General features: G+C 46.8%; 2 non-coding genes across 2 annotated transcripts; both read right to left on the bottom strand.

Moving 5' to 3' along the window:
* Positions 1-23,075: 23,075 nt before the first annotated feature.
* TRNAM-CAU (transfer RNA methionine (anticodon CAU)) lies at positions 23,076-23,147 on the bottom strand. Its single transcript has one exon. It is a non-coding gene; the product is annotated as a tRNA-Met (tRNA).
* A 1,172-nt stretch (positions 23,148-24,319) lies between these two features.
* Positions 24,320-24,391, bottom strand: TRNAM-CAU (transfer RNA methionine (anticodon CAU)). The gene has a single exon. It is a non-coding gene; the product is annotated as a tRNA-Met (tRNA).
* Positions 24,392-25,298: the final 907 nt, after the last annotated feature.

Here is a 25,298-nt window from a genome sequence, read left to right as displayed (position 1 = left end):
GACACCGCGGCTCCCAGAGTAACAATTCAGATGGGAAGAACCCAAAACAGATTTATTGTTGATACAGGAGCGACGGTCAACGTCATGAATGAAGACATCTATCGTGAAATAGCCTCAACATACCCCATCCAAGAGTCTAGGACACACATCTTCCAATGGGGAGCAACCCAACCCATGACCTCAAAAGGGAAATTTCAATGCGACCTACGACACAGAGGCATCACAGTAACCGCCACGATACATGTGATAAGAAGCCCAGCTATTGGCCGCTGCCTTCTCAGTTACAGGACAGCTAACGCACTTGCCCTGATTGACCTACACTATGACCAGTCAGAGGTCATTGAAGGACTACCACTACCATGCGAATCCGTCAGGGCAATCATAGACAGACCATTGGCAAAAAGAGAACTCAAGAACACCTTCCCCAAACTATTCGAAGGGGTAGGGATGCTAAAAGGGCCATGCATCAAACTACACATAGACAAAAACGTCAGGCCAGTTCCACAACACCCACGGAAAGTGGGTTTCCACCTCCAAGAACAGGTATCAAAAGAAATCCAACTTCTTCTTCTCAACGACATCTCAATACCTGGAAGGGATCAAGAGCAACATGACAAAGCCCTAACACCAACCTGTGGGAACACCAAAATGAAAATGCCACCCCGCATAGAACGAGGGGGAATAAGACTGCAAGAGGACGATTATACTATTGTCCACAAACCAGGAGGAGACGCAGACCCAGCGGACTATCCATCCAGACACCCCCTACTGGACAAAGTTGACACCCGGGCACATGAGGTCACTAAAAAAATCTTGCACCTGTCGTCAAATGACAGGCCACCAGCTGAACTCATGGTGAGAGATCAACCCAGAACACGCATTCCCAGATGGAAGGACCACACACCTGAAGAAGACCTAACCGTCAGAGAACGAGACACCGAGAGGAAGAGGAAGGCCAAGCAATGGGCTGACACAAAAAGGAGAGCGAAAGAACAACGACTAGAGATCGAGCAAACAGTCCTGGTGCGACAAACACAACGCAAGAAAACGGACACTCGATACAGCCCAGAGCCACGAACAATCACAGCCATCAAGAGGCCCATGATCACAGAAACCGGAGAACTAGGAGACATTACCCACAACTCCTCATTCCTCAGGGAGTTATGTCTGGAGGAACATGAAACACAAGAAACACCCGACGAGAACACCAGCGAGGAAGAAGAAACAGAACCCCCAGTGGAATTGACCGGCGAAAGCCGAGAATCACCAGGGAGACCCCTAGGACAATAAAGAAGCCAGTGAGGCTCATCGAACAGATGTAACTGGACTCTCATGTTAAGTACGGGGGAGGTGTTGTACATGAATAAAGGGACACTACCCCTTTAAGAGCGGCAACAGAGAAGGAGCGGGAGAGAAAGGGAAAAGGAGGGGGCCGGGGAAGGAAACGGCAGTTGGTGTCAGGGAGTGAATAAAGATGGTTCACTGCAGCATTGGCTCTGTGTCATTCTTGAGGCTTGGGTATGCATGAATGAACGGAGCACAACAGGAACGAGGCAGCAAGTTCAAGGAATGACATTGCATCCAGGCACTTACAGCTCTTTGTGCCCTAATGCCATGACACAAAAACATAATTTGAAAAAACTTAGCAGAGGATGGTTTCGATCCATCGACCTGAAGCGTGCGCCACTCTGCTGGCTGGAGAACGAGAGCTTTTCGGGGCTTTTACAGCCTACAAAACGACAACCCTAGACCCAGTTTCGAGTGAAGCGGGCAGTAGGCCTTACAAAGCCAAACAACCTGCAACCACGCACTCCCATCCCATGGCCTTTTGCAGACAGGCCTCATTTCTCTAGCTCACACCCTAACTGCCAACACCCCTTCCCCTTCTCTCTCTGTCTCTATCTCTCTCTGTCTCTCTCTCTCATTCTCTCTCTCTCGCAAATAGATACTTTACTTCCCAGGTGCAACAAAACAAGCCTTCTCGAGCTGGCAGATATGGGAAGGAAGGAAGGAAGGAAGGGCCAGTTTGGAAACTCAACTCAATTACCATAAATCCCCTGCTAAGGGTTATGGGAGGGAGGAATGAAGGAACTTTGCTTCAGGGAAAGGGCTGCTGCTGCTTCAGCATGTGAGGAGCGCAGCCACACGTTTCACCTTCCTCAGTATGTTGGTTTACAGGATGAGAGAGATCCTGAAACCTCACTCTAATAGGCTGAAGTGATGTGCTCGGTGGCCTGCTGGGACCTTTGCCCGTCAGGGCAAGGCGAATAGGCCTTCGTCAGGGCTTTGTCGGGGAGGGGCCAGGAGCCCTGCTCGCTTCAATCCCCTCACCGATAGACAGTTGCGGAAACTAGGATGCAAGAACCTTTCCTGGATGGGGTTTTGATTTTCGCGAAAAGTGTGTCAGCTTTGCTTTCAGCATGAGTCTGATTTCCCAAAAATGCATTTTGAACAATTTAAAGATTTGATCTGTGTTAACTGCTTGGAAGGCAGCTATGCTCACCACTATACCACCAACTCCTGCCTGTCTGGGCTATGTGATGGAGCGCCCCTTAGAAATAAGAATAAGTCATTGGCTGGGAATGAAAAAAGCTTGCATTTGACGCAGAAGCAGTTCGCATCATGAGGTCTTGCCGGTCAGCCCAACATTTCCCCGGGACCCCTTAAAAAAAGAGCTTGGTTTTAAGTTTGGTTTGATTGAACAGTACATTTTGTTGGCTGGGCTGGGACCCTCTCCTATTTAGCGCAAGAGTGGAACGAGGCAGCAAGTTCAAGGAATGACATTGCATCCAGGCACTTACAGCTCTTTGTGCCCTAATGCCATGACACAAAAACATAATTTGAAAAAACTTAGCAGAGGATGGTTTCAATCCATCGATCTCTGGGTTATGGGCCCAGCACGCTTCCGCTGCGCCACTCTGCTGGTTGGAGAACAAGAGCTTTTCTGGGCTTTTACAGCCTACAAACCGACAACCCTAGACCCAGTTTCGAGTGAAGCGGCAGTAGGCCTTACAAAGCCAAACAAACTGCAACCACGCACTCCCATCCCATGGCCTTTTGCAGACAGGCCTCATTTCTCTAGCTCACACCCTAACTGCCAACACCCCTTCCCCTTCTCTCTCTGTCTCTCTCTCTCTGTCTCTCTCTCTCATTCTCTCTCTCTCGCAAATAGATACTTTACTTCCCAGGTGCAACAAAACAAGCCTTCTCGAGCTGGCAGATATGGGAAGGAAGGAAGGAAGGGCCAGTTTGGAAACTCAACTCAATTACCATAAATCCCCTGCTAAGGGTTATGGGAGGGAGGAATGAAGGAACTTTGCTTCAGGGAAAGGGCTGCTGCTGCTTCAGCATGTGAGGAGCGCAGCCACACGTTTCACCTTCCTCAGTATGTTGGTTTACAGGATGAGAGAGATCCTGAAACCTCACTCTAATAGGCTGAGGTGCTGTGCTCGGTGGCCTGCTGGGACCTTTGCCCGTCAGGGCAAGGCGAATAGGCCTTTGTCAGGGCTTTGTCGGGGAGGGGCCAGGAGCCCTGCTCGCTTCAATCCCCTCACCGATAGACAGTTGCAGAAACTAGGATGCAAGAACCTTTCCTGGATGGGGTTTTGATTTTCACGAAAAGTGTGTCAGCTTTGCTTTCAGCATGAGTCTGATTTCCAAAAAATGCATTTTGAACAATTTAAAGATTTGATCTGCGTTGGCCGGCCGCGACAACTGCTTGGAAGGCAGCTATGCTCACCACTATACCACCAACGCCTGCCTGTCTGGGCTATGTGATGGAGCGCCCCTTAGAAATAAGAATAAGTCATTGGCTGGGAATGAAAAAAGCTTGCGTTTGACGCAGAAGCAGTTCGCATCATGAGGTCTTGCCGGTCAGCCCAACATTTCCCCGGGACCCCTTAAAAAAGGAGCTTGGTTTTAAGTTTGGTTTGATTGAACAGTACATTTTGTTGGCTGGGCTGGGACCCTCTCCTATTTAGCGCAAGAGTGGAACGAGGCAGCAAGTTCAAGGAATGTCATTGCATCCAGGCACTTACAGCTCTTTGTGCCCTAATGCCATGACACAAAAACATAATTTGAAAAAACTTAGCAGAGGATGGTTTGGATCCATCGACCTCTGGGTTATGGGCCCAGCACGCTTCCGCTGCGCCACTCTGCTGGTTGGAGAACAAGAGCTTTTCTGGGCTTTTACAGCCTACAAACCGACAACCCTAGACCCAGTTTCGAGTGAAGCAGGCAGTAGGCCTTACAAAGCCAAACAACCTGCAACCACGCACTCCCATCCCATGGCCTTTTGCAGACAGGCCTCATTTCTCTAGCTCACACCCTAACTGCCAACACCCCTTCCCCTTCTCTCTCTGTCTCTCTCTCTCTGTCTCTCTCTCTCGCAAATAGATACTTTACTTCCCAGGTGCAACAAAACAAGCCTTCTCGAGCTGGCAGATATGGGAAGGAAGGAAGGAAGGGCCAGTTTGGAAACTCAACTCAATTACCATAAATCCCCTGCTAAGGGTTATGGGAGGGAGGAATGAAGGAACTTTGCTTCAGGGAAAGGGCTGCTGCTGCTTCAGCATGTGAGGAGCGCAGCCACACGTTTCACCTTCCTCAGTATGTTGGTTTACAGGATGAGAGAGATCCTGAAACCTCACTCTAATAGGCTGAGGTGCTGTGCTCGGTGGCCTGCTGGGACCTTTGCCCGTCAGGGCAAGGCGAATAGGCCTTTGTCAGGCCTTCGTCAGGGCTTTGTCGGGGAGGGGCCAGGAGCCCTGCTCACTTCAATCCCCTCACCGATAGACAGTTGCAGAAACTAGGATGCAAGAACCTTTCCTGGATGGGGTTTTGATTTTCGCGAAAAGTGTGTCAGCTTTGCTTTCAGCATGAGTCTGATTTCCAAAAAATGCATTTCGAACAATTTAAAGATTTGATCTGCGAATCGAGCCCGGGTCAACTGCTTGGAAGGCAGCTATGCTCACCACTATACCACCAACGCCTGCCTGTCTGGGCTATGTGATGGAGCGCCCCTTAGAAATAAGAATAAGTCATTGGCTGGGAATGAAAAAAGCTTGCGTTTGACGCAGAAGCAGTTCGCATCATGAGGTCTTGCCGGTCAGCCCAACATTTCCCCGGGACCCCTTAAAAAAGGAGCTTGGTTTTAAGTTTGGTTTGATTGAACAGTACATTTTGTTGGCTGGGCTGGGACCCTCTCCTATTTAGCGCAAGAGTGGAACGAGGCAGCAAGTTCAAGGAATGACATTGCATCCAGGCACTTACAGCTCTTTGTGCCCTAATGCCATGACACAAAAACACAATTTGAAAAAACTTAGCAGAGGATGGTTTCCATCCATCGACCTCTGGGTTATGGGCCCAGCACGCTTCCGCTGCGCCACTCTGCTGGTTGGAGAACAAGAGCTTTTCTGGGCTTTTACAGCCTACAAACCGACAACCCTAGACCCAGTTTCGAGTGAAGCGGGCAGTAGGCCTTACAAAGCCAAACAACCTGCAACCACGCACTCCCATCCCATGGCCTTTTGCAGACAGGCCTCATTTCTCTAGCTCACACCCTAACTGCCAACACCCCTTCCCCTTCTCTCTCTGTCTCTCTCTCTCTCTGTCTCTCTCTCTCATTCTCTCTCTCTCGCTGTTAGGGAGAATTCTCTGTTTAGGCTGAATTTCCCTACCTAGTGAGTCCCCCAGCAGCTTTGCTGGATTTCTGGGGTTTCTTTTTTTCTCCTGCCAAGAGTGAGACTCTTTTACCCTCACTCTTGGACATGTTGAAGTGTGTTTTCTTGGTTAAACCTTGTGTTGAATGGGCTATGGGGTCTTTTACTCCATAGGGCCTCATGTATTTTTGTGATGTGGGTTACACAGCACCCTCTGTGCCGTGACCCAGGGGTGTCCTAGGGACTCCCCAACATAGACTCCATACCCTGGGACTGACTACTGTCTCCCAGGGCATGTAAAGTCACCAAAGACTTTACTAGTCTTAAATCCTGAACAGAACCAGTACAAACCATCATATTGTGGACGTACTGGCTGGGGCAATTCGATTGCCCCAGGGTCTGTTAGTCGAGGGGGCACGTCTCCGTCCCCCCTGATCGAGTTTTGGCTGGTGGCAGTGGAAACTACTTTTTATATTCGACCGCGAATATTTCCCTATGGGATTTCCCATTGTTTTAGGCTAACACATTTAATTATTTATTTACGGTAGCCTTAAACATACCGCCGGTTTATATATTTATTATTATAACTCCGGTTGGGACTTTTTGCCAAAACTTGATTCTAAAATGGCGTTGGCGTTCGCCTCTGTAACTCTGACCCAAAGTGGAGCCCTTTGTTCCACTTTTGGCGGGCTTCTCCACAGAAGCCCTCCAAAGTGGTGCCACTCTGTCTGGGGTACTTAGGAGGGGTGGAGGGGGATTTAGGCACCCTGGACTGAGTTACCTTGGTAACTCAAGTCGCACTCCGTCCTGATTGGCCCAAGTGGTGAGCCGGCCGGCTCACCACTTAGCATGTTTGAGTGACAGCTAGGCTGGGTGAATGGGGGTTTGCTGCATAAAAGCAGGGCTTTGGGGACTGGAACTTCAGAAGTCGCCACAGGACCAAGAATCCGACGAGGGAAGAGCTGAGCCGACCTGCTTCGACGACACCACCCGGTGGAGCCCTGCTGAACCGTCTCACCACTTTTCCCGACGACCGAGGAGAACTCTTAACGGAGTGGCTCCTTCCCTTGACTGGTGGGGACAACCAGTTTTCGCCTTCTTTTTGCTTCTCGAGGTATCTCGTGGCCGCCTTGCCAGTGCCAAGCACCCCGGCAACCGGAACCCCACCACTTTTTACCCCAACCACGAAAGTCGGTACAACCCTTTAACCGGAGGACTCCGCGGCTGGTTTCTTCCCGGGCAGTGCAACGACCTTCTTCTTCTGCTCTTCAGCGAGAACTTCTTCTCCCCTGACCGACGTCGAGCCTTGCTGCCACTGCCTGGAACAACTGCCACCGCTGGAGGATCCTTTCCACTTAAGGTACCGTGTTCCGCCTGGCTTCCCTTGCCACCGACTGTACGGGGTAGATTTAGCCCCCGGCTTTCGAACCTGGGAGTGCCTGGGACACCCTGGCTAAACTTTTTAAGCCACTCTAAACTCTTTCTAACTCTTTGCAAGACTCTGAATCCCTCCTAACAGTGTGATCTTGGGCACCTTTTCGCTCCGGCTACTCTAAGAGTGGGCCCTGCCTAGTGACTTTTGCTCACCTGTGACTTTGTGCTTCTTTGAGCCTATTGCAAGTGTTCTGGACCTTAGAGTGGTGTGTTTAACCCATTTCTGTCTCTTTTTTATCCCTTTCTTGAACCTACTAGAGTGTCATCTAACGTTAAGCGCTCACCTCTGTTTTAATTATGTGGTGTTAACTTAGAGTTGTCTAGATAGGAGTAAGGGTTGGAACTGCTTTCAATATAACTGTGTTTGAAGTGTTTTTACTATCTTTTGCTAGAGTGATTTCAACTTATGTGTGTTTTATAAATAAATAACTATATACTTTTGAAACCAAGCTCTGGTCAGTGTTTGCTTGTGCTATTGTATTTGAGTACCTATTGTGTATACTTTACATACTGCCTAACTCTTCTTGAGGGAAGTCTGACTGCTCAGCCACAGCTACCAGGTAAATCTGGGTGGTGCAGACTGCTACCAAGTGGGTTTACTGCTATACCTGTAGTCTTAAATCTTTTGCAGTGTTCCCCAAGGGAACTGCACAGGTTTCTGCCTAACACTGGTGTACAGCGGTGGGATTTGTATTGAGTATACATTTTATTGTGCTTTAGATACCTTAGTGCAACTAACCACAAAGCTTAGCACTGTAAAAGTAATCCTATAACATGTCAGTTATAGAAAGCTATAGTCAAGAGTCCCTTGCAGCCAAAACTGCTGATTGTTTAAGAGTGCTCTGTAAACATAAGGATCTCCTGACTAAGGGCAAGAAAATGGAGCTGATTGAAAGATTGTTAGCTAACCAAAGTCTGGGTGATGGTTCAGAGGAACCTACCACTCCAGTAACTGTAGATGACAGTATTGAAATTAACATGGAGCAAAATGTTGATGATTCTGAGGAAGAGTCAGAAGAGGAGGGTGAGGCTGTTGTGACTGTCCCCCCTAGGCCTCTGCCTGCTCTACCTGCTGTACCTACTGGACCTTTACCAGGTCCCCCATTTAGTCCTCAATACTTTGAACTGGAGAAAATGAAACTAGAATTGGAGTATAAGAAACTTAATGCTTGTCTTGATATTGGCAAAATCTTCCTCGGGGCCAGCCCTTTGAGAGCAAAAATACCCAATTCAGCCCAAAATACAGGTTCTATTGTGCTGAGCAGTGATCTCATGCTAGTGACAAATGACACCCTCAAAGTTTTTAGCATATTTATTCTAAGCAATGAATTTCATATACATTTGGGATTCAAGTTAGAGAATATTACAAAGCATAAAACAAAGAGCAATGCAAAATATAGTGAAACATGGAACTTAGATAAACATAGAGAAACATAGAGAAATATAGAGAAACATAGAGAAACACAGTCTTACGTCCCTTAATCAGCCCTGGGAGACCTGGGTTTTTCATAAGCTAGCTGTAAAACAAGCCCCGCTCATAGAAAAACAAGGCTGGAGGACACCGTGAGAGCCAATTCCGGGCACCTGACTGTACACGAATCAAGTCCACAGGCGATCTCCCCCTGATCCATGTGTGCATGGATATTTTATAATCTCTTGCTGTCAGTCACCATGACGCACAGTTCCAGAACTTTCCCTGTGCAACTGGCTCATGGAAAAAACCCAGCTCTCTCTGAGATGCTCCCTGCTCGCTCCTACCCCCTCCCTTGGTTCCCATCTGCGCTGGCTGAGGAATGTCTTATCAGTACCTTCCCAGAGAAAAGGAAGATTAGCTTGGAGCCAGGGCTACCGTTAGTGAGGCTGAATATTCTAAGGGAAGCAGGGATGTATTAACCCCATCTGCAAGCTCTAAAAGGCATGCACTCATAGCTTAGTGTTTATAGCGCTTAAGACTGGCTATCTAAGCGCTATATAGGTGCCATGATGTTCCAAACACTCCAAAAACCTATTAGCTACATAGCTGGGGGCCCTCCCTGCCTGTCTATCAACAATGCTTAATTTGACCTATTTCATACTAGGCCTGCATATCCCTTGTAGCTCACTACTGCATAATGGAAGTGCTACAACAGACTACTGTCAGCATTTTTAGCACATACTTTGAATACACTATTGGCTTTCAGCGGCTAATGCTGTCATCTAAAGCCCTGATTGGCAAGGTTGCAATTTCGTGTATCACTACATTCCACCCCTATTCAACGTTTGTGCGACAAATGCTGACTAATACCTATCAACATAGTATTTAGTGCAGCGATAAAGACCTTGGGGCTTTGCAAGAGGTTTAAGCAAACTATCTTATAGCGGTTAGTTAGCGTGGCATGCAAGGTAAAACACTACCTAAACAAAAATGTACACAAAGTGAACAGTGACATATACCCTTGCCAAAACCTGGCCTACACAAAAAATACCTACACCAAGTGAACATGGACATTTACTCTAGCCAAAACATGGCCTACACAAAAATACCTAAATCAATTTTGTATAACTGATTGTCAGTTAAAAAGCAGCATGCAGTTAAAATGTCAAGGCAATCCAGTGTAGTCTAATCTACAATGCACTATTGCATTTATGTATGGTTACCAATTCTAAAACCTGGCAGCCTTTCACCCTAAGGGCCTACCCTCCCCCTGATCACAGGGCATTCAAGCGTGACTATGGGCTGTGTGACTAGACACTTCCCCCAGGTAGGTGGAACCCAACCAGAAACCATCTAATTTCGTGAACAAGGTGAACCCATGGGCACCAGGTTGTCTAAATAAAAACAATTCTACTAATTTACATCAAAGCATGGCATGTGTTATTCATGCAATCAAAAAGCAAGCAATTCAATCCATATGTATGCTGGTAACTGTAGCTCTGCGTGCCAGTGTGTGGAGGATGGTCGCCCCCACCCAGTAAAAAGCCAACACCTGCTGATTTAACAATGTTTGCCATACAATGCATTGTGTGTATTTAGCAGTCTTGTTGACCTGCCCTATGGCAGACAAAAATGTCTTCATGTCTAAAATTCTGTCATCTTCAATTGGCTGTCAATACTTGTAGCAGTGCTGGGCATATCAATGGGCCCCACTAGGCCAGAAGTTCTATAGCAGAGCTGGCATCAGAACCCATAGTGGCTAGCTTATTGTGCACAGTTTCTATGTCACAAGCATATAAAGCTCCTGCAATTAATGAATCTAGCTCCCTAGCTACGCGCACTCTAGTGATGGGCCATAGAAATGGACTCCATTTGTAGCAGCTTGGTAGTACTAAGGAAACATTGCCTCATGATAAATCTATGTCTAAGTGTAGCACTGTAATAATGAAGGTGTGCATTACCAGTCTACAATTTACATGTTGTCTTACTACTGGAAAATCTAACAGGTTCACAGTGTCTACCTTCTGTGACTTGGAGAATACCCTTCTTCAAGTGGGATATCTACCATATACAATAATAACTTTAGCCACAAACACCATACTACTATCCGGCAGTGGCTGTTTCATCACACCATGGAAAACATAAAATCTTGGCGAGAACACTCGCTGCAGTTCTTGGTCAGAAAAACATCACATTAGACAAATTAAACAAATGGTATCCATTCAGTGACAAAAGATGCCTGACAATGTGCCTGGCCAATACACTAGCAATTCCATGTGGATACTCATTTGTAGCGCTTTTCCAAAGAATTATTCCAAATGTCTACAATCAAAAGGTGACTCTTTGCATTAGTGTGCTGGAGACAGCTGTCCCCACAAAAACATGAAACTGGTTGGTTTAACAAAAACCGTGTCACACTCTGTGTCATAAAATCAAACATCAAGTCAGTCATGGTTTCATTTACCTGCCTTAAGCTGGCTGTAAAAGTATCCAGTGTTTCAAAGATTACCATTTCAAATTATAGCTCATACACTTGGCAGCATTACTTCAATTAAGAATCTTAACCTACGCACAGGTGACTTTGATGTGCGCACTCATCTTATCTCAAAATAAATTACGCTCCTGCTTGCATAATTCTGCTGCCCCAACAGTTCATAAATCATTCTCCTGCCTACGTGCAATGTAGAATATTTTTTTTTCTTCAAAAAACAAAACATCTCTGGTTAAAGCCATTCAGTTGGAAGAGTAAAACCATTTGGTTTTTTCAGATTCATCTCAACAGTGCATTTAAAAACCATTTTTCAATGTGTTAGCATTCAATTGCTGTGTCACACAGCTGTATGTGGTGCCTGATGTTACAGTCCATAATTCATTGTCCATAGTCCTTTAAACAAGAAAGGGCAAAACATGTCATTTAAATGTGTAGCATCAAATACTTGATAATTAGCCAAGTCTGCATCGTGCCAGTTCAGCAAAAGTTATTACTCTGTTGGACACTATTCGCAGGTTACAGCATTGAGTGCGGTGCAGGGCACGTTAAAGTTGAAATAGCATGTCGCAGTGGCTCGCTTTCTCTGAGAATGCGTCTGACCCTTCTTTGATCAGTGTCACCCACAAACTGCATATTCACTTTCTGATATTGTAAAATGTCTTGTTGTGCTTTGCCTAGGCAAAATACAAACAGAAATGTTAGGATGTCATCAAAACTTCAATATCAGCGTTATCCACCCCTTCCCATAATACCACCCCCATCTTCAAAAAGTCTCATCAGGTAACTACACACTTTGTCATTGCTACTGCAATTATTTATCACCTTTCTGCATGTTTCTGGGGGCTTATTTACACTCAACCATACGGGGTGTAACTGCCTAATCACAAACTCATTTGTGCAATGCAATCATAGCTGGTCAATGGTACCTCAGACTGATCTGTGCTTTTACAAAGCCATATAGTAAGTACCCAGGTCGCACAATGCTTTTCTTTTTCACCAAAGCGATCACCAATGCCAGGCGCCAACTTGCTTCCAGTGTCTCATGATCTTGATTCAGTTTGCCCTGCTGGCATCACTCCATTTTTCAAAGGTAAAGTCTTTCAGTCCAATACCGCTTACAGTTGTACAAGCAGCTTTGTTTATTTATCTTTCTTTTCTTAGCAGTGTCTTTTCAAGCCTCTGGTTTTTTCACTTGTCATTTTTTCAAAGGGCGTTTGCTGTTTTTGAACCACCCCTTTGAGTGCGATAGTCTAAGCCAGTTTCTTTTGTTGCTTCAACAAATCATTCATTCTTGCACTAAGCCGTGTGGCTTCTGGATCATGGCTAATGTGCAGTGTTCATGTTGTACTTCAAAGCCCCGCTCTGCATGTTGTCTCTTGCAAAACGGCTAAGCACTTTTTGTCAGTTTTGCTTCCATCTGGAATGCCATAATGTCTTTGTCAGTTACTCCATCCCCTGGCAATGTAGCTTGCAGTTTGCCAGATGTGTATTTTCTCTTCTCAAAGCGCCTAGAGGTTTCTTCTCCAGTGCACAGCGCTTTACTTCAGTTCACATCACATGGAGCATTGGAATGCAGCTTGCACAGCAATAGCGCTTTACTTCACTTCACATCACATCACATGGGAATGCGGTTTGCACAGTAATGTCTGTTGGAATGGGCAGCTGTCTTTTCTTGGCCCATTCACAGATGCATAGGTAAATGTTCAGATGTGATGTGCCCGTCTGCCATCCTGCATGAAGCCTTTGCTCCGTACCACAGTTTACTGGGCAAATTCTTTACTTTTTGAACAGCTCTCTGTTTTTGCTCCCCCTTCCTCAGGAATGCAGGCATGTTTATCTTTCGTGTGCACCTGGCAGCGCCATGAGCACGCAGCTTATCTCTTTTGCCTATAACTCTTATACTGTGGCGGCTTCACTCGTTTCAGACAATTCATCCAGATTAACTCTTTCTTGTACTGTTTCTGCTTTTGTTTGCCTTCACGCACCTCGCCCAAGACAGCTTCAAGGCACAAGCTCTGCACACACAGCAAGACTCTTGTTTTTCAAAAGCGGCACTTTTCTTGTCATTTTTCTACTCCATGTAATTTTGCAAAATGTCAAAGCGTCTTTTTTTTCTTGTAATGTGCGATCTTTCAAGAGAACTCACAACCCATTAAATCTTTGTGCTATCTTATCACACACAGATGTTTCATTCTGTTGTACCATTGCCAAACTATAACCACTCAGTTCAGTGCATTTAAAAATAAAAATGCCAATGTTTAGTGCAGCTCCCTGCACGTTTTTTTTTTCTGCAAGAACAACCCACACTCTATTGCTTGTGGGCTGTTTAATGTGTCAACAACATTTTTCCCCATGTATCACAGTCAACAGGACACTATTTCCAAATCATACATCACTTATAAGGCAACAGCACAAATCCATGGCATAGCATGGGATCAAAAAATACTCCAGGGGCAATTTAGAAAAATATAAATTGTTTTTCCCCCCAAACCATTGCAAACTGGTTCTGCAATTTCAAATCAGTACACAAAAATCGAAAATCCAAATAACATTCACTCACTTTCCTTTTAAGTGAGTCTCTCACCCAATATAAGCATGGCACAGCCTAAAATGCAATATAACCATTTTAGTGTGTTTCCTTTAAACAGAATTTGCCACCATTAGCACATGGAATTTTACAGTTGCCAAAAGAAAGAAAAAACTCTTTAGGCTCTCAGCACAGATGTTACTCATTCTCCTAAGCATGGCTCATTCCCCTTCAGGAATGCCAACACTCAAAAGCATACATCAAAAAAAAACGAACCTTCGCCTCCGAACATTACAGCCCCCACTCGCTAGCACACTGGGGCTGAGTCAATGGTTAAATCACTATTCACAATTTGCATGTCAAATCCCTGCAATTATTTTTTTTTTCCTGCCCTCATGACAGAATAGAGATGAGAACTCCGTCTCATTATGCATTCCAAATTACAACTTTAAACTTGGGAAACCACATGATAAAATTCTTTTCTAATTGAGCATACATCTTTCTTAACCATTCATCGGAGTGCTTTAAACAAAGCCATTTCCCGCTCGTTTATTGCCTTGTACTCCCTGGCACCAATCCCATGCAATAAGTCAGTCACGACTGATTTACTGAAGGGAGTCTTAACCACACAAGCTATCGGCCACGGCAAACCGACACAACATTGCTGCCTTTTGAAGTCTCAGAGCTGCAGTGAGACCATCAAGGAAATGCGACAGCCTGCTCCCCACTCTACACTGTGTTCTCTCACACCATTTGTCATGTCAGCATGGCACTGCTCTTCACAAATCCCACAAAGCTGCCACCAAATGTCTTGATATTGGCAAAATCTTCCTCGGGGCCAGCCCTTTGAGAGCAAAAATACCCAATTCAGCCCAAAATACAGGTTCTATTGTGCTGAGCAGTGATCTCATGCTAGTGACAAATGACACCCTCAAAGTTTTTAGCATATTTATTCTAAGCAATGAATTTCATATACATTTGGGATTCAAGTTAGAGAATATTACAAAGCATAAAACAAAGAGCAATGCAAAATATAGTGAAACATGGAACTTAGATAAACATAGAGAAACATAGAGAAATATAGAGAAACATAGAGAAACACAGTCTTACGTCCCTTAATCAGCCCTGGGAGACCTGGGTTTTTCATAAGCTAGCTGTAAAACAAGCCCCGCTCATAGAAAAACAAGGCTGGAGGACACCGTGAGAGCCAATTCCGGGCACCTGACTGTACACGAATCAAGTCCACAGGCGATCTCCCCCTGATCCATGTGTGCATGGATATTTTATAATCTCTTGCTGTCAGTCACCATGACGCACAGTTCCAGAACTTTCCCTGTGCAACTGGCTCATGGAAAAAACCCAGCTCTCTCTGAGATGCTCCCTGCTCGCTCCTACCCCCTCCCTTGGTTCCCATCTGCGCTGGCTGAGGAATGTCTTATCAGTACCTTCCCAGAGAAAAGGAAGATTAGCTTGGAGCCAGGGCTACCGTTAGTGAGGCTGAATATTCTAAGGGAAGCAGGGATGTATTAACCCCATCTGCAAGCTCTAAAAGGCATGCACTCATAGCTTAGTGTTTATAGCGCTTAAGACTGGCTATCTAAGCGCTATATAGGTGCCATGATGTTCCAAACACTCCAAAAACCTATTAGCTACATAGCTGGGGGCCCTCCCTGCCTGTCTATCAACAATGCTTAATTTGACCTATTTCATACTAGGCCTGCATATCCCTTGTAGCTCACTACTGCATAATGGAAGTGCTACAACAGACTACTGTCAGCATTTTTAGCACATACTTTGAATACACTATTGGCTTTCAGCGGCTAATGCTGTCATCTAAAGCCCTGATTGGCAAGGTTGCAATTTCGTGTATCACTACAATGCTCAAACTGACAAAGAACTAAGGCTAAGGGAAATGGAGCTCAAGTATGACTTAGAAATGAAGAAATTATCTGTTGAGAATGCTTCTCTCTCTGGCTCCTCTAGAAGTTCCAGTCCTAAAAGACCCCGGATGCCTAAAGAATTGGTTGGTATGTATGAGCCTAAGTTGGATGTGTTGGATTGGTTGTCTCTGTTTGAATATAATCATGGGCTCCAGAACATCACAGGAAATGACTTACTCACCTGGTTGTTCTCTAGGCTTCCCCCTGTTGCAACTGATGTGGTAATGGAGATGGGGGAGGAGGATAGGAAGGACTATGAATGTGTGAAACTAGCTTTGATAGCTAGGTTTGGGAAGACCCCTTCCCAGTATCTTAAGAGGTTTAGGAGCCTCAAAAAGCATGATGGTACCCCTTGGGCTACCTGGGTGAATGAATGTTTGAAAAACTTAGAGGGATGGATTAAGGGTTACAAGGTGAACACTTATGAAGGTATGAAGAATTTGTTTAAGTTGGAGACTATTTATGATGCCTGCTCTCCTGAGCTCAGACAACACTTGGCTGATTCCAGGGAATTAGATTCCCGGAGACTAGCTAAGGCTGCTGACTTGTGGGTTGCCAACAGGGCCACTCACAAGGATTCTGGGGTCACTCAGAAAAAGGATGGGGAGAAACAGCCTAAAAAGGACTCCAAAGAGAATTTTAATACTACAAATTCCAAAGAGGGCCCCAAACAAAACTATAAGGGTAAGCCACAAGGGAAACCAAATCAGGCTAGTGTACCTTCTGGTCCCAGACCAGAAGGAGGTCAGAACAAGCCTCCATTCCAGCAAGCCTTTGGCTCATGCTTTGTTTGTAAGGCTACTGACCATGTGAAAGGAGATCCCAGATGTAAGGGTAAACCTTCAGGGGTCCAGCTTGCCTCCTTAGCCTTCGCTCCAGAAGAGGAAGTACATATGGCAAGTGGAAACTTTCTATTACTAGCTGATGAACCCACTGGAGTCTCAGCTAGTGTTTCTTTAGTCTCTCTGGGGTTGTGGGAACAACAGAATTTAGATGTCTATAACTCTATCCCAGATAATACTAAAGAGTATTATAAGGACAGTGTCCAGGTGAATGGTCAGGAGACTCCTGCCATTAGGGACACTGGAGCCAGCATAACTGTGGTGGATGAATCATTTTTCAAGGCAGAGGATGTTGCTAAGGCACCCAAATGCCTCACCAAGTTAGCTGGTGGGCCTGTGCAGATGTGTCCCCAGTTACCAGTTCTCATCCAATGTAATGATATGGCTGTAAAAATACCTGTCAGTGTACAATGTGAAGTGCCAGGTAGGGTTCTGTTGGGTAATGACCTCAAAGCTCTTGGAGTTGTATCTCATACCCCCAGACCCCCTAGCAAAAGGTTACAGGAACTCACAAAACCTGCAAGAGAGAAAACCCTGAGAGGGTTATCTCAGGAGATGATGACAGAAATCACTCCTCTCCCACTAGAGCAACTTACTGCAGTAACTACCAGATCAGGAGCAAAGGGGCAACCCAAGACTCCTAGGAAAAAGCCAGCAGCAAGCACCCCAGTGCTTCCAACAAGGACTTCCCCTAGGTTGTCCAAAGTTACACCTGTAACTCCACCTCCAGCTGAGGCTGAGAGGGAGGTACAACCCTGTGTGGTTGAGCTAGACTCTGAGGAAGAGCTAGAAGGAGGCCCCAACCTTATTGGAGATTTGGACCCTGAGGACCATCCTGAGCTGCAGTCTTTACTGGCAGAAGGTGGGCCTAGCAGGGCAGCTTTTCGTAAGGGGCAAAGAGAATGTCCAACTCTGGAAGGTCTCCGCCACCAGGCAGCTTCTCAAGCTGATGGGCAAGAGCCTGGGAAGTATAGGTTACACTGGGAAGATGGCCTCTTCTACAGTGAACCCACTGAGTCTGAACCTGGAGACTACAAACGCCTTGTAGTCCCACAAGAGAACAGACAACAGTTCTTACAACTAGCCCATGAGATACCTTTGGCTGGTCACTTGAGTTTCAAGAAGACCAAGGAAAGGCTCTCACTCTACTTTTATTGGCCAAAGATGGGGGCTGAAGTAGATAGATATTGTAAGAGCTGCCATACCTGCCAGACTTCTGGTAAGGTTGGTTCCAAGAATGTGGCACCTTTAGTGCCTCTCCCAGTTGTGGGAGTCCCATTTGAGAGGGTAGGGATTGACATTGTTGGTCCCCTTGATCCTCCAACCTCCTCAGGCAACAGGTTTATCCTTGTTGTAGTAGACCATGCTACTAGGTACCCTGAGGCAATTCCTATGAGGACTGTTACAGCTCCGGCTGTGGCTAAGGCCCTCCTCGGTATTTTTACCAGGGTTGGGTTTCCTAAGGAGGTAATCTCTGACAGGGGGTCAAACTTTATGTCCCACTACATGAAAGCCATGTGGAAAACCTGTGGAGTTACCTACAAGTTCTCAACCGCTTACCACCCTCAGACAAACGGGTTGGTTGAAAGGTTTAACAGAACCATGAAGAGCATGATAGGTGCTTTAGAAGAACCCCTTAAGAAAAAGTGGGACCTTCTACTGCCATGCCTTCTCTTTGCTTATAGAGAAGTCCCTCAGGAGGGAGTAGGTTATTCTCCCTTTGAGCTTCTCTATGGCCATCCAGTCAGAGGTCCATTGGCCCTGATTAAGGAGGGATTGGAAGGTGCTCCTCCCCTCAAGCCAGTCAGAGTGACTGACTATGTGATAGGTCTCCGGAGGAGAATGTCACACATGATGGCAGAAGCAAGTGACAACTTGAAAGCTGGTCAAGCTCTGGTCAAACATTGGCACGACCAGAAGGCTAACATGGTTGAGTTTACTCAAGACCAGCTAGTTCTAGTTATGCTCCCAACAAGGCAGAGGGCCTTGCAAGACAAATGGATGGGACCCTTCAAGATTGTGGGAAAACTTGGAGAGGTCAACTATCTGGTGGATCTGGGCAGACCCAGGGAAGCTCCTAGAGTCTTCCACACCAACCGACTAAAAGCATACATCTCCAGACCTGATGTAGGAGCCTTGCTTCTAGCTTCAGCTGCAGAGGAAGAAGAGAGTGAATCTCTCCCTGATCTCCTCAGAGGTGTGCCTTTAGATGAAAAAGTTGAAGGAGTCAATCTCTCTTCAGACCTGACACCTGAGCAACAAGAGGAGTGCAAATCTATGTTAAATCAGTTTGCCTCCCTGTTCTCACTGTCACCAGGCTTGACCCCTTGGGGTCAGCATGAGATACTCACTGGTGACTGTCTGCCAGTCAAAAGCAGAGGATACAGAATGTCAGAACATGTCAGAACCCACATCAAAGGAGAGGTCAAGAAGATGCTTGATCTCGGGGTAATAGAGCCCTCTACTAGTCCATGGTCTAGCCCAGTTGTGTTAGTACCAAAGGCAGGATCCAAAGACTTGAGATTCTGTGTGGACTATAGAGCTCTAAATGCAGTCACCAAGACTGATGCCCACCCTTTGCCCAGGACAGATGAGTTGGTGGATAAACTTGGTGCAGCCAAGTACCTCAGCACATTTGACCTGACGTCAGGCTATTGGCAAATAGCCCTGACAGACCATGCCAAGGAGAAAACTGCATTTTCAACCCCAGTTGGCTTGTACCAGTTTAAGGTCATGCCTTTTGGACTAAGAAATGCACCTGCCACATTCCAAAGGATGGTGAACCAAGTTCTGGCTGGGATGGAAGACTTCTGCATGGCATACTTGGATGACATTGCAGTCTTCAGCCACTCCTGGGAAGAACATGTGACCCACCTAGGACATGTGTTGCAGGCTCTGGAACAGGCCCATTTGACAATCAAAGCCAGTAAGTGCCAGATTGGTCAAAGTAAAGTGGTCTACCTTGGACATGAGGTAGGAGGTGGAGAAATAAGGCCTTTGCCCAGCAAGATTGAAGCTGTGCAAAATTGGACAACACCAACTACTCAAACTCAAGTGAGAGCTTTTCTAGGCCTCACTGGATATTACAGGAATTTCATTGAGAACTATGGGACCATAGCTTCTCCACTGAATGTAATCTCCTCTCCCAAATTCCCTAAAAAGGTAAAATGGAATGAGGAGTGCAATCAGGCCTTTGAAAAACTAAAGAGAGCTCTTTGCCAAGCTCCAGTCTTGAGAGCTCCTGACTACCACCAACCTTTCATTGTACAAACTGATGCTTCCAATGTAGGTATAGGTGCAGTTCTAAGCCAACTGGATGAGAAGGGTAGGGAGCACCCCATTTGCTTCATCAGTAGAAAACTGAAGGATCCTGAGACAAGGTGGGCAACTATCGAAAGAGAATGCTTTGCTATTGTGTGGGCACTGAAGAAGTTTAGGCCATACTTGTATGGTTCTACTTTTGTTATTCAGACTGACCACCAACCCTTGAGATGGTTAATGCAAATGAAAGGGGAAAATCCAAAACTATTGAGATGGTCAATCTGCCTGCAAGGGTTTGATTTCACCATTGAGCACAGGTCAGGGTGTCACCATCAAAACGCTGATGGACTCTCTAGGATGTATATCATCGACTAGAGGTATGAGGTTCATCCAGGAGTGGATTAAATCCTCCTGTCCCTTAGTCTGGGGGGGGCGAGTGTTAGGGAGAATTCTCTGTTTAGGCTGAATTTCCCTACCTAGTGAGTCCCCCAGCAGCTTTGCTGGATTTCTGGGGTTTCTTTTTTTCTCCTGCCAAGAGTGAGACTCTTTTACCCTCACTCTTGGACATGTTGAAGTGTGTTTTCTTGGTTAAACCTTGTGTTGAATGGGCTATGGGGTCTTTTACTCCATAGGGCCTCATGTATTTTTGTGATGTGGGTTACACAGCACCCTCTGTGCCGTGACCCAGGGGTGTCCTAGGGACTCCCCAACATAGACTCCATACCCTGGGACTGACTACTGTCTCCCAGGGCATGTAAAGTCACCAAAGACTTTACTAGTCTTAAATCCTGAACAGAACCAGTACAAACCATCATATTGTGGACGTACTGGCTGGGGCAATTCGATTGCCCCAGGGTCTGTTAGTCGAGGGGGCACGTCTCCGTCCCCCCTGATCGAGTTTTGGCTGGTGGCAGTGGAAACTACTTTTTATATTCGACCGCGAATATTTCCCTATGGGATTTCCCATTGTTTTAGGCTAACACATTTAATTATTTATTTACGGTAGCCTTAAACATACCGCCGGTTTATATATTTATTATTATAACTCCGGTTGGGACTTTTTGCCAAAACTTGATTCTAAAATGGCGTTGGCGTTCGCCTCTGTAACTCTGACCCAAAGTGGAGCCCTTTGTTCCACTTTTGGCGGGCTTCTCCACAGAAGCCCTCCAAAGTGGTGCCACTCTGTCTGGGGTACTTAGGAGGGGTGGAGGGGGATTTAGGCACCCTGGACTGAGTTACCTTGGTAACTCAAGTCGCACTCCGTCCTGATTGGCCCAAGTGGTGAGCCGGCCGGCTCACCACTTAGCATGTTTGAGTGACAGCTAGGCTGGGTGAATGGGGGTTTGCTGCATAAAAGCAGGGCTTTGGGGACTGGAACTTCAGAAGTCGCCACAGGACCAAGAATCCGACGAGGGAAGAGCTGAGCCGACCTGCTTCGACGACACCACCCGGTGGAGCCCTGCTGAACCGTCTCACCACTTTTCCCGACGACCGAGGAGAACTCTTAACGGAGTGGCTCCTTCCCTTGACTGGTGGGGACAACCAGTTTTCGCATTCTTTTCGCTTCTCGAGGTATCTCGTGGCCGCCTTGCCAGTGCCAAGCACCCCGGCAACCGGAACCCCACCACTTTTTACCCCAACCACGAAAGTCGGTACAACCCTTTAACCGGAGGACTCCGCGGCTGGTTTCTTCCCGGGCAGTGCAACGACCTTCTTCTTCTGCTCTTCAGCGAGAACTTCTTCTCCCCTGACCGACGTCGAGCCTTGCTGCCACTGCCTGGAACAACTGCCACCGCTGGAGGATCCTTTCCACTTAAGGTACCGTGTTCTGCCTGGCTTCCCTTGCCACCGACTGTACGGGGTAGATTTAGCCCCCGGCTTTCGAACCTGGGAGTGCCTGGGACACCCTGGCTAAACTTTTTAAGCCACTCTAAACTCTTTCTAACTCTTTGCAAGACTCTGAATCCCTCCTAACAGTGTGATCTTGGGCACCTTTTCGCTCCGGCTACTCTAAGAGTGGGCCCTGCCTAGTGACTTTTGCTCACCTGTGACTTTGTGCTTCTTTGAGCCTATTGCAAGTGTTCTGGACCTTAGAGTGGTGTGTTTAACCCATTTCTGTCTCTTTTTTATCCCTTTCTTGAACCTACTAGAGTGTCATCTAACGTTAAGCGCTCACCTCTGTTTTAATTATGTGGTGTTAACTTAGAGTTGTCTAGATAGGAGTAAGGGTTGGAACTGCTTTCAATATAACTGTGTTTGAAGTGTTTTTACTATCTTTTGCTAGAGTGATTTCAACTTATGTGTGTTTTATAAATAAATAACTATATACTTTTGAAACCAAGCTCTGGTCAGTGTTTGCTTGTGCTATTGTATTTGAGTACCTATTGTGTATACTTTACATACTGCCTAACTCTTCTTGAGGGAAGTCTGACTGCTCAGCCACAGCTACCAGGTAAATCTGGGTGGTGCAGACTGCTACCAAGTGGGTTTACTGCTATACCTGTAGTCTTAAATCTTTTGCAGTGTTCCCCAAGGGAACTGCACAGGTTTCTGCCTAACACTCGCAAATAGATACTTTACTTCCCAGGTGCAACAAAACAAGCCTTCTCGAGCTGGCAGATATGGGAAGGAAGGAAGGAAGGGCCAGTTTGGAAACTCAACTCAATTACCATAAATCCCCTGCTAAGGGTTATGGGAGGGAGGAATGAAGGAACTTTGCTTCAGGGAAAGGGCTGCTGCTGCTTCAGCATGTGAGGAGCGCAGCCACACGTTTCACCTTCCTCAGTATGTTGGTTTACAGGATGAGAGAGATCCTGAAACCTCACTCTAATAGGCTGAGGTGCTGTGCTCGGTGGCCTGCTGGGACCTTTGCCCGTCAGGGCAAGGCGAATAGGCCTTTGTCAGGCCTTCGTCAGGGCTTTGTCGGGGAGGGGCCAGGAGCCCTGCTCGCTTCAATCCCCTCACCGATAGACAGTTGCAGAAACTAGGATGCAAGAACCTTTCCTGGATGGGGTTTTGATTTTCGCGAAAAGTGTGTCAGCTTTGCTTTCAGCATGAGTCTGATTTCCCAAAAATACATTTTGAACAATTTAAAGATTTGATCTGCGTTGGCGGGGAATCGAACCCGCGACAACTGCTTGGAAGGCAGCTATGCTCACCACTATACCACCAACGCCTGCCTGTCTGGGCTATGCGATGGAGCGCCCCTTAGAAATAAGAATAAGTCATTGGCTGGGAATGAAAAAAGCTTGCGTTTGACGCAGAAGCAGTTCGCATCATGAGGTCTTGCCGGTCAGCCCAACATTTCCCCGGGACCCCTTAAAAAAGGAGCTTGGTTTTAAGTTTGGTTTGATTGAACAGTACATTTTGTTGGCTGGGCTGGGACCCTCTCCTATTTAGCGCAAGAGTGGAACGAGGCAGCAAGTTCAAGGAATGACATTGCATCCAGGCACTTACAGCTCTTTGTGCCCTAATGCCATGACACAAAAACATAATTTGAAAAAACTTAGCAGAGGATGGTTTCGATCCATCGACCTCTGGGTTATGGGCCCAGCACGCTTCCGCTGCGCCACTCTGCTGGTTGGAGAACAAGAGCTTTTCTGGGCTTTTACAGCCTACAAACCGACAACCCTAGACCCAGTTTCGAGTGAAGCGGGCAGTAGGCCTTACAAAGCCAAACAACCTGCAACCACGCACTCCCATCCCATGGCCTTTTGCAGACAGGCCTCATTTCTCTAGCTCACACCCTAACTGCCAACACCCCTTCCCCTTCTCTCTCTGTCTCTCTCTCTCTGTCTCTCTCTCTCATTCTCTCTCTCTCGCAAATAGATACTTTACTTCCCAGGTGCAACAAAACAAGCCTTCTCGAGCTGGCAGATATGGGAAGGAAGGAAGGGCCAGTTTGGAAACTCAACTCAATTACCATAAATCCCCTGCTAAGGGTTATGGGAGGGAGGAATGAAGGAACTTTGCTTCAGGGAAAGGGCTGCTGCTGCTTCAGCATGTGAGGAGCGCAGCCACACGTTTCACCTTCCTCAGTATGTTGGTTCACAGGATGATAGAGATCCTGAAACCTCACTCTAATAGGCTGAGGTGCTGTGCTCGGTGGCCTGCTGGGACCTTTGCCCGTCAGGGCAAGGCGAATAGGCCTTTGTCAGGCCTTCGTCAGGGCTTTGTTGGGGAGGGGCCAGGAGCCCTGCTCGCTTCAATCCCCTCACCGATAGACAGTTGCAGAAACTAGGATGCAAGAACCTTTCCTGGATGGGGTTTTGATTTTCACGAAAAGTGTGTCAGCTTTGCTTTCAGCATGAGTCTGATTTCCAGAAAATGCATTTCGAACAATTTAAAGATTTGATCTGCGAATCGAGCCCGGGTCAACTGCTTGGAAGGCAGCTATGCTCACCACTATACCACCAACGCCTGCCTGTCTGGGCTATGTGATGGAGCGCCCCTTAGAAATAAGAATAAGTCATTGGCTGGGAATGAAAAAAGCTTGCGTTTGACGCAGAAGCAGTTCGCATCATGAGGTCTTGCCGGTCAGCCCAACATTTCCCCGGGACCCCTTAAAAAAGGAGCTTGGTTTTAAGTTTGGTTTGATTGAACAGTACATTTTGTTGGCTGGGCTGGGACCCTCTCCTATTTAGCGCAAGAGTGGAACGAGGCAGCAAGTTCAAGGAATGACATTGCATCCAGGCACTTACAGCTCTTTGTGCCCTAATGCCATGACACAAAAACACAATTTGAAAAAACTTAGCAGAGGATGGTTTCGATCCATCGACCTCTGGGTTATGGGCCCAGCACGCTTCCGCTGCGCCACTCTGCTGGTTGGAGAACAAGAGCTTTTCTGGGCTTTTACAGCCTACAAACCGACAACCCTAGACCCAGTTTCGAGTGAAGCGGGCAGTAGGCCTTACAAAGCCAAACAACCTGCAACCACGCACTCCCATCCCATGGCCTTTTGCAGACAGGCCTCATTTCTCTAGCTCACACCCTAACTGCCAACACCCCTTCCCCTTCTCTCTCTGTCTCTCTCTCTCTCTGTCTCTCTCTCTCATTCTCTCTCTCTCGCAAATAGATACTTTACTTCCCAGGTGCAACAAAACAAGCCTTCTCGAGCTGGCAGATATGGGAAGGAAGGAAGGAAGGGCCAGTTTGGAAACTCAACTCAATTACCATAAATCCCCTGCTAAGGGTTATGGGAGGGAGGAATGAAGGAACTTTGCTTCAGGGAAAGGGCTGCTGCTGCTTCAGCATGTGAGGAGCGCAGCCACACGTTTCACCTTCCTCAGTATGTTGGTTTACAGGATGAGAGAGATCCTGAAACCTCACTCTAATAGGCTGAGGTGCTGTGCTCGGTGGCCTGCTGGGACCTTTGCCCGTCAGGGCAAGGCGAATAGGCCTTTGTCAGGCCTTCGTCAGGGCTTTGTCGGGGAGGGGCCAGGAGCCCTGCTCGCTTCAATCCCCTCACCGATAGACAGTTGCAGAAACTAGGATGCAAGAACCTTTCCTGGATGGGGTTTTGATTTTCGCGAAAAGTGTGTCAGCTTTGCTTTCAGCATGAGTCTGATTTCCAAAAAATGCATTTTGAACAATTTAAAGATTTGATCTGCGTTGGCCGGGAATAAAACCCGGGTCACTGCTTGGAAGGCAGCTATGCTCACCACTATACCACCAACGCCTGCCTGTCTGGGCTATGTGATGGAGCGCCCCTTAGAAATAAGAATAAGTCA

The sequence above is a fragment of the Ambystoma mexicanum genome, chromosome 6q, assembly GCF_040938575.1.
Source record: "Ambystoma mexicanum isolate Mex_15411 chromosome 6q, UKY_AmexF1_1, whole genome shotgun sequence".
NCBI lineage: Eukaryota > Metazoa > Chordata > Amphibia > Caudata > Ambystomatidae > Ambystoma > Ambystoma mexicanum.
The sequence above is the reverse complement of the archived record's forward strand: the minus strand, read 5'-3'. Positions and strand labels throughout refer to the sequence as shown.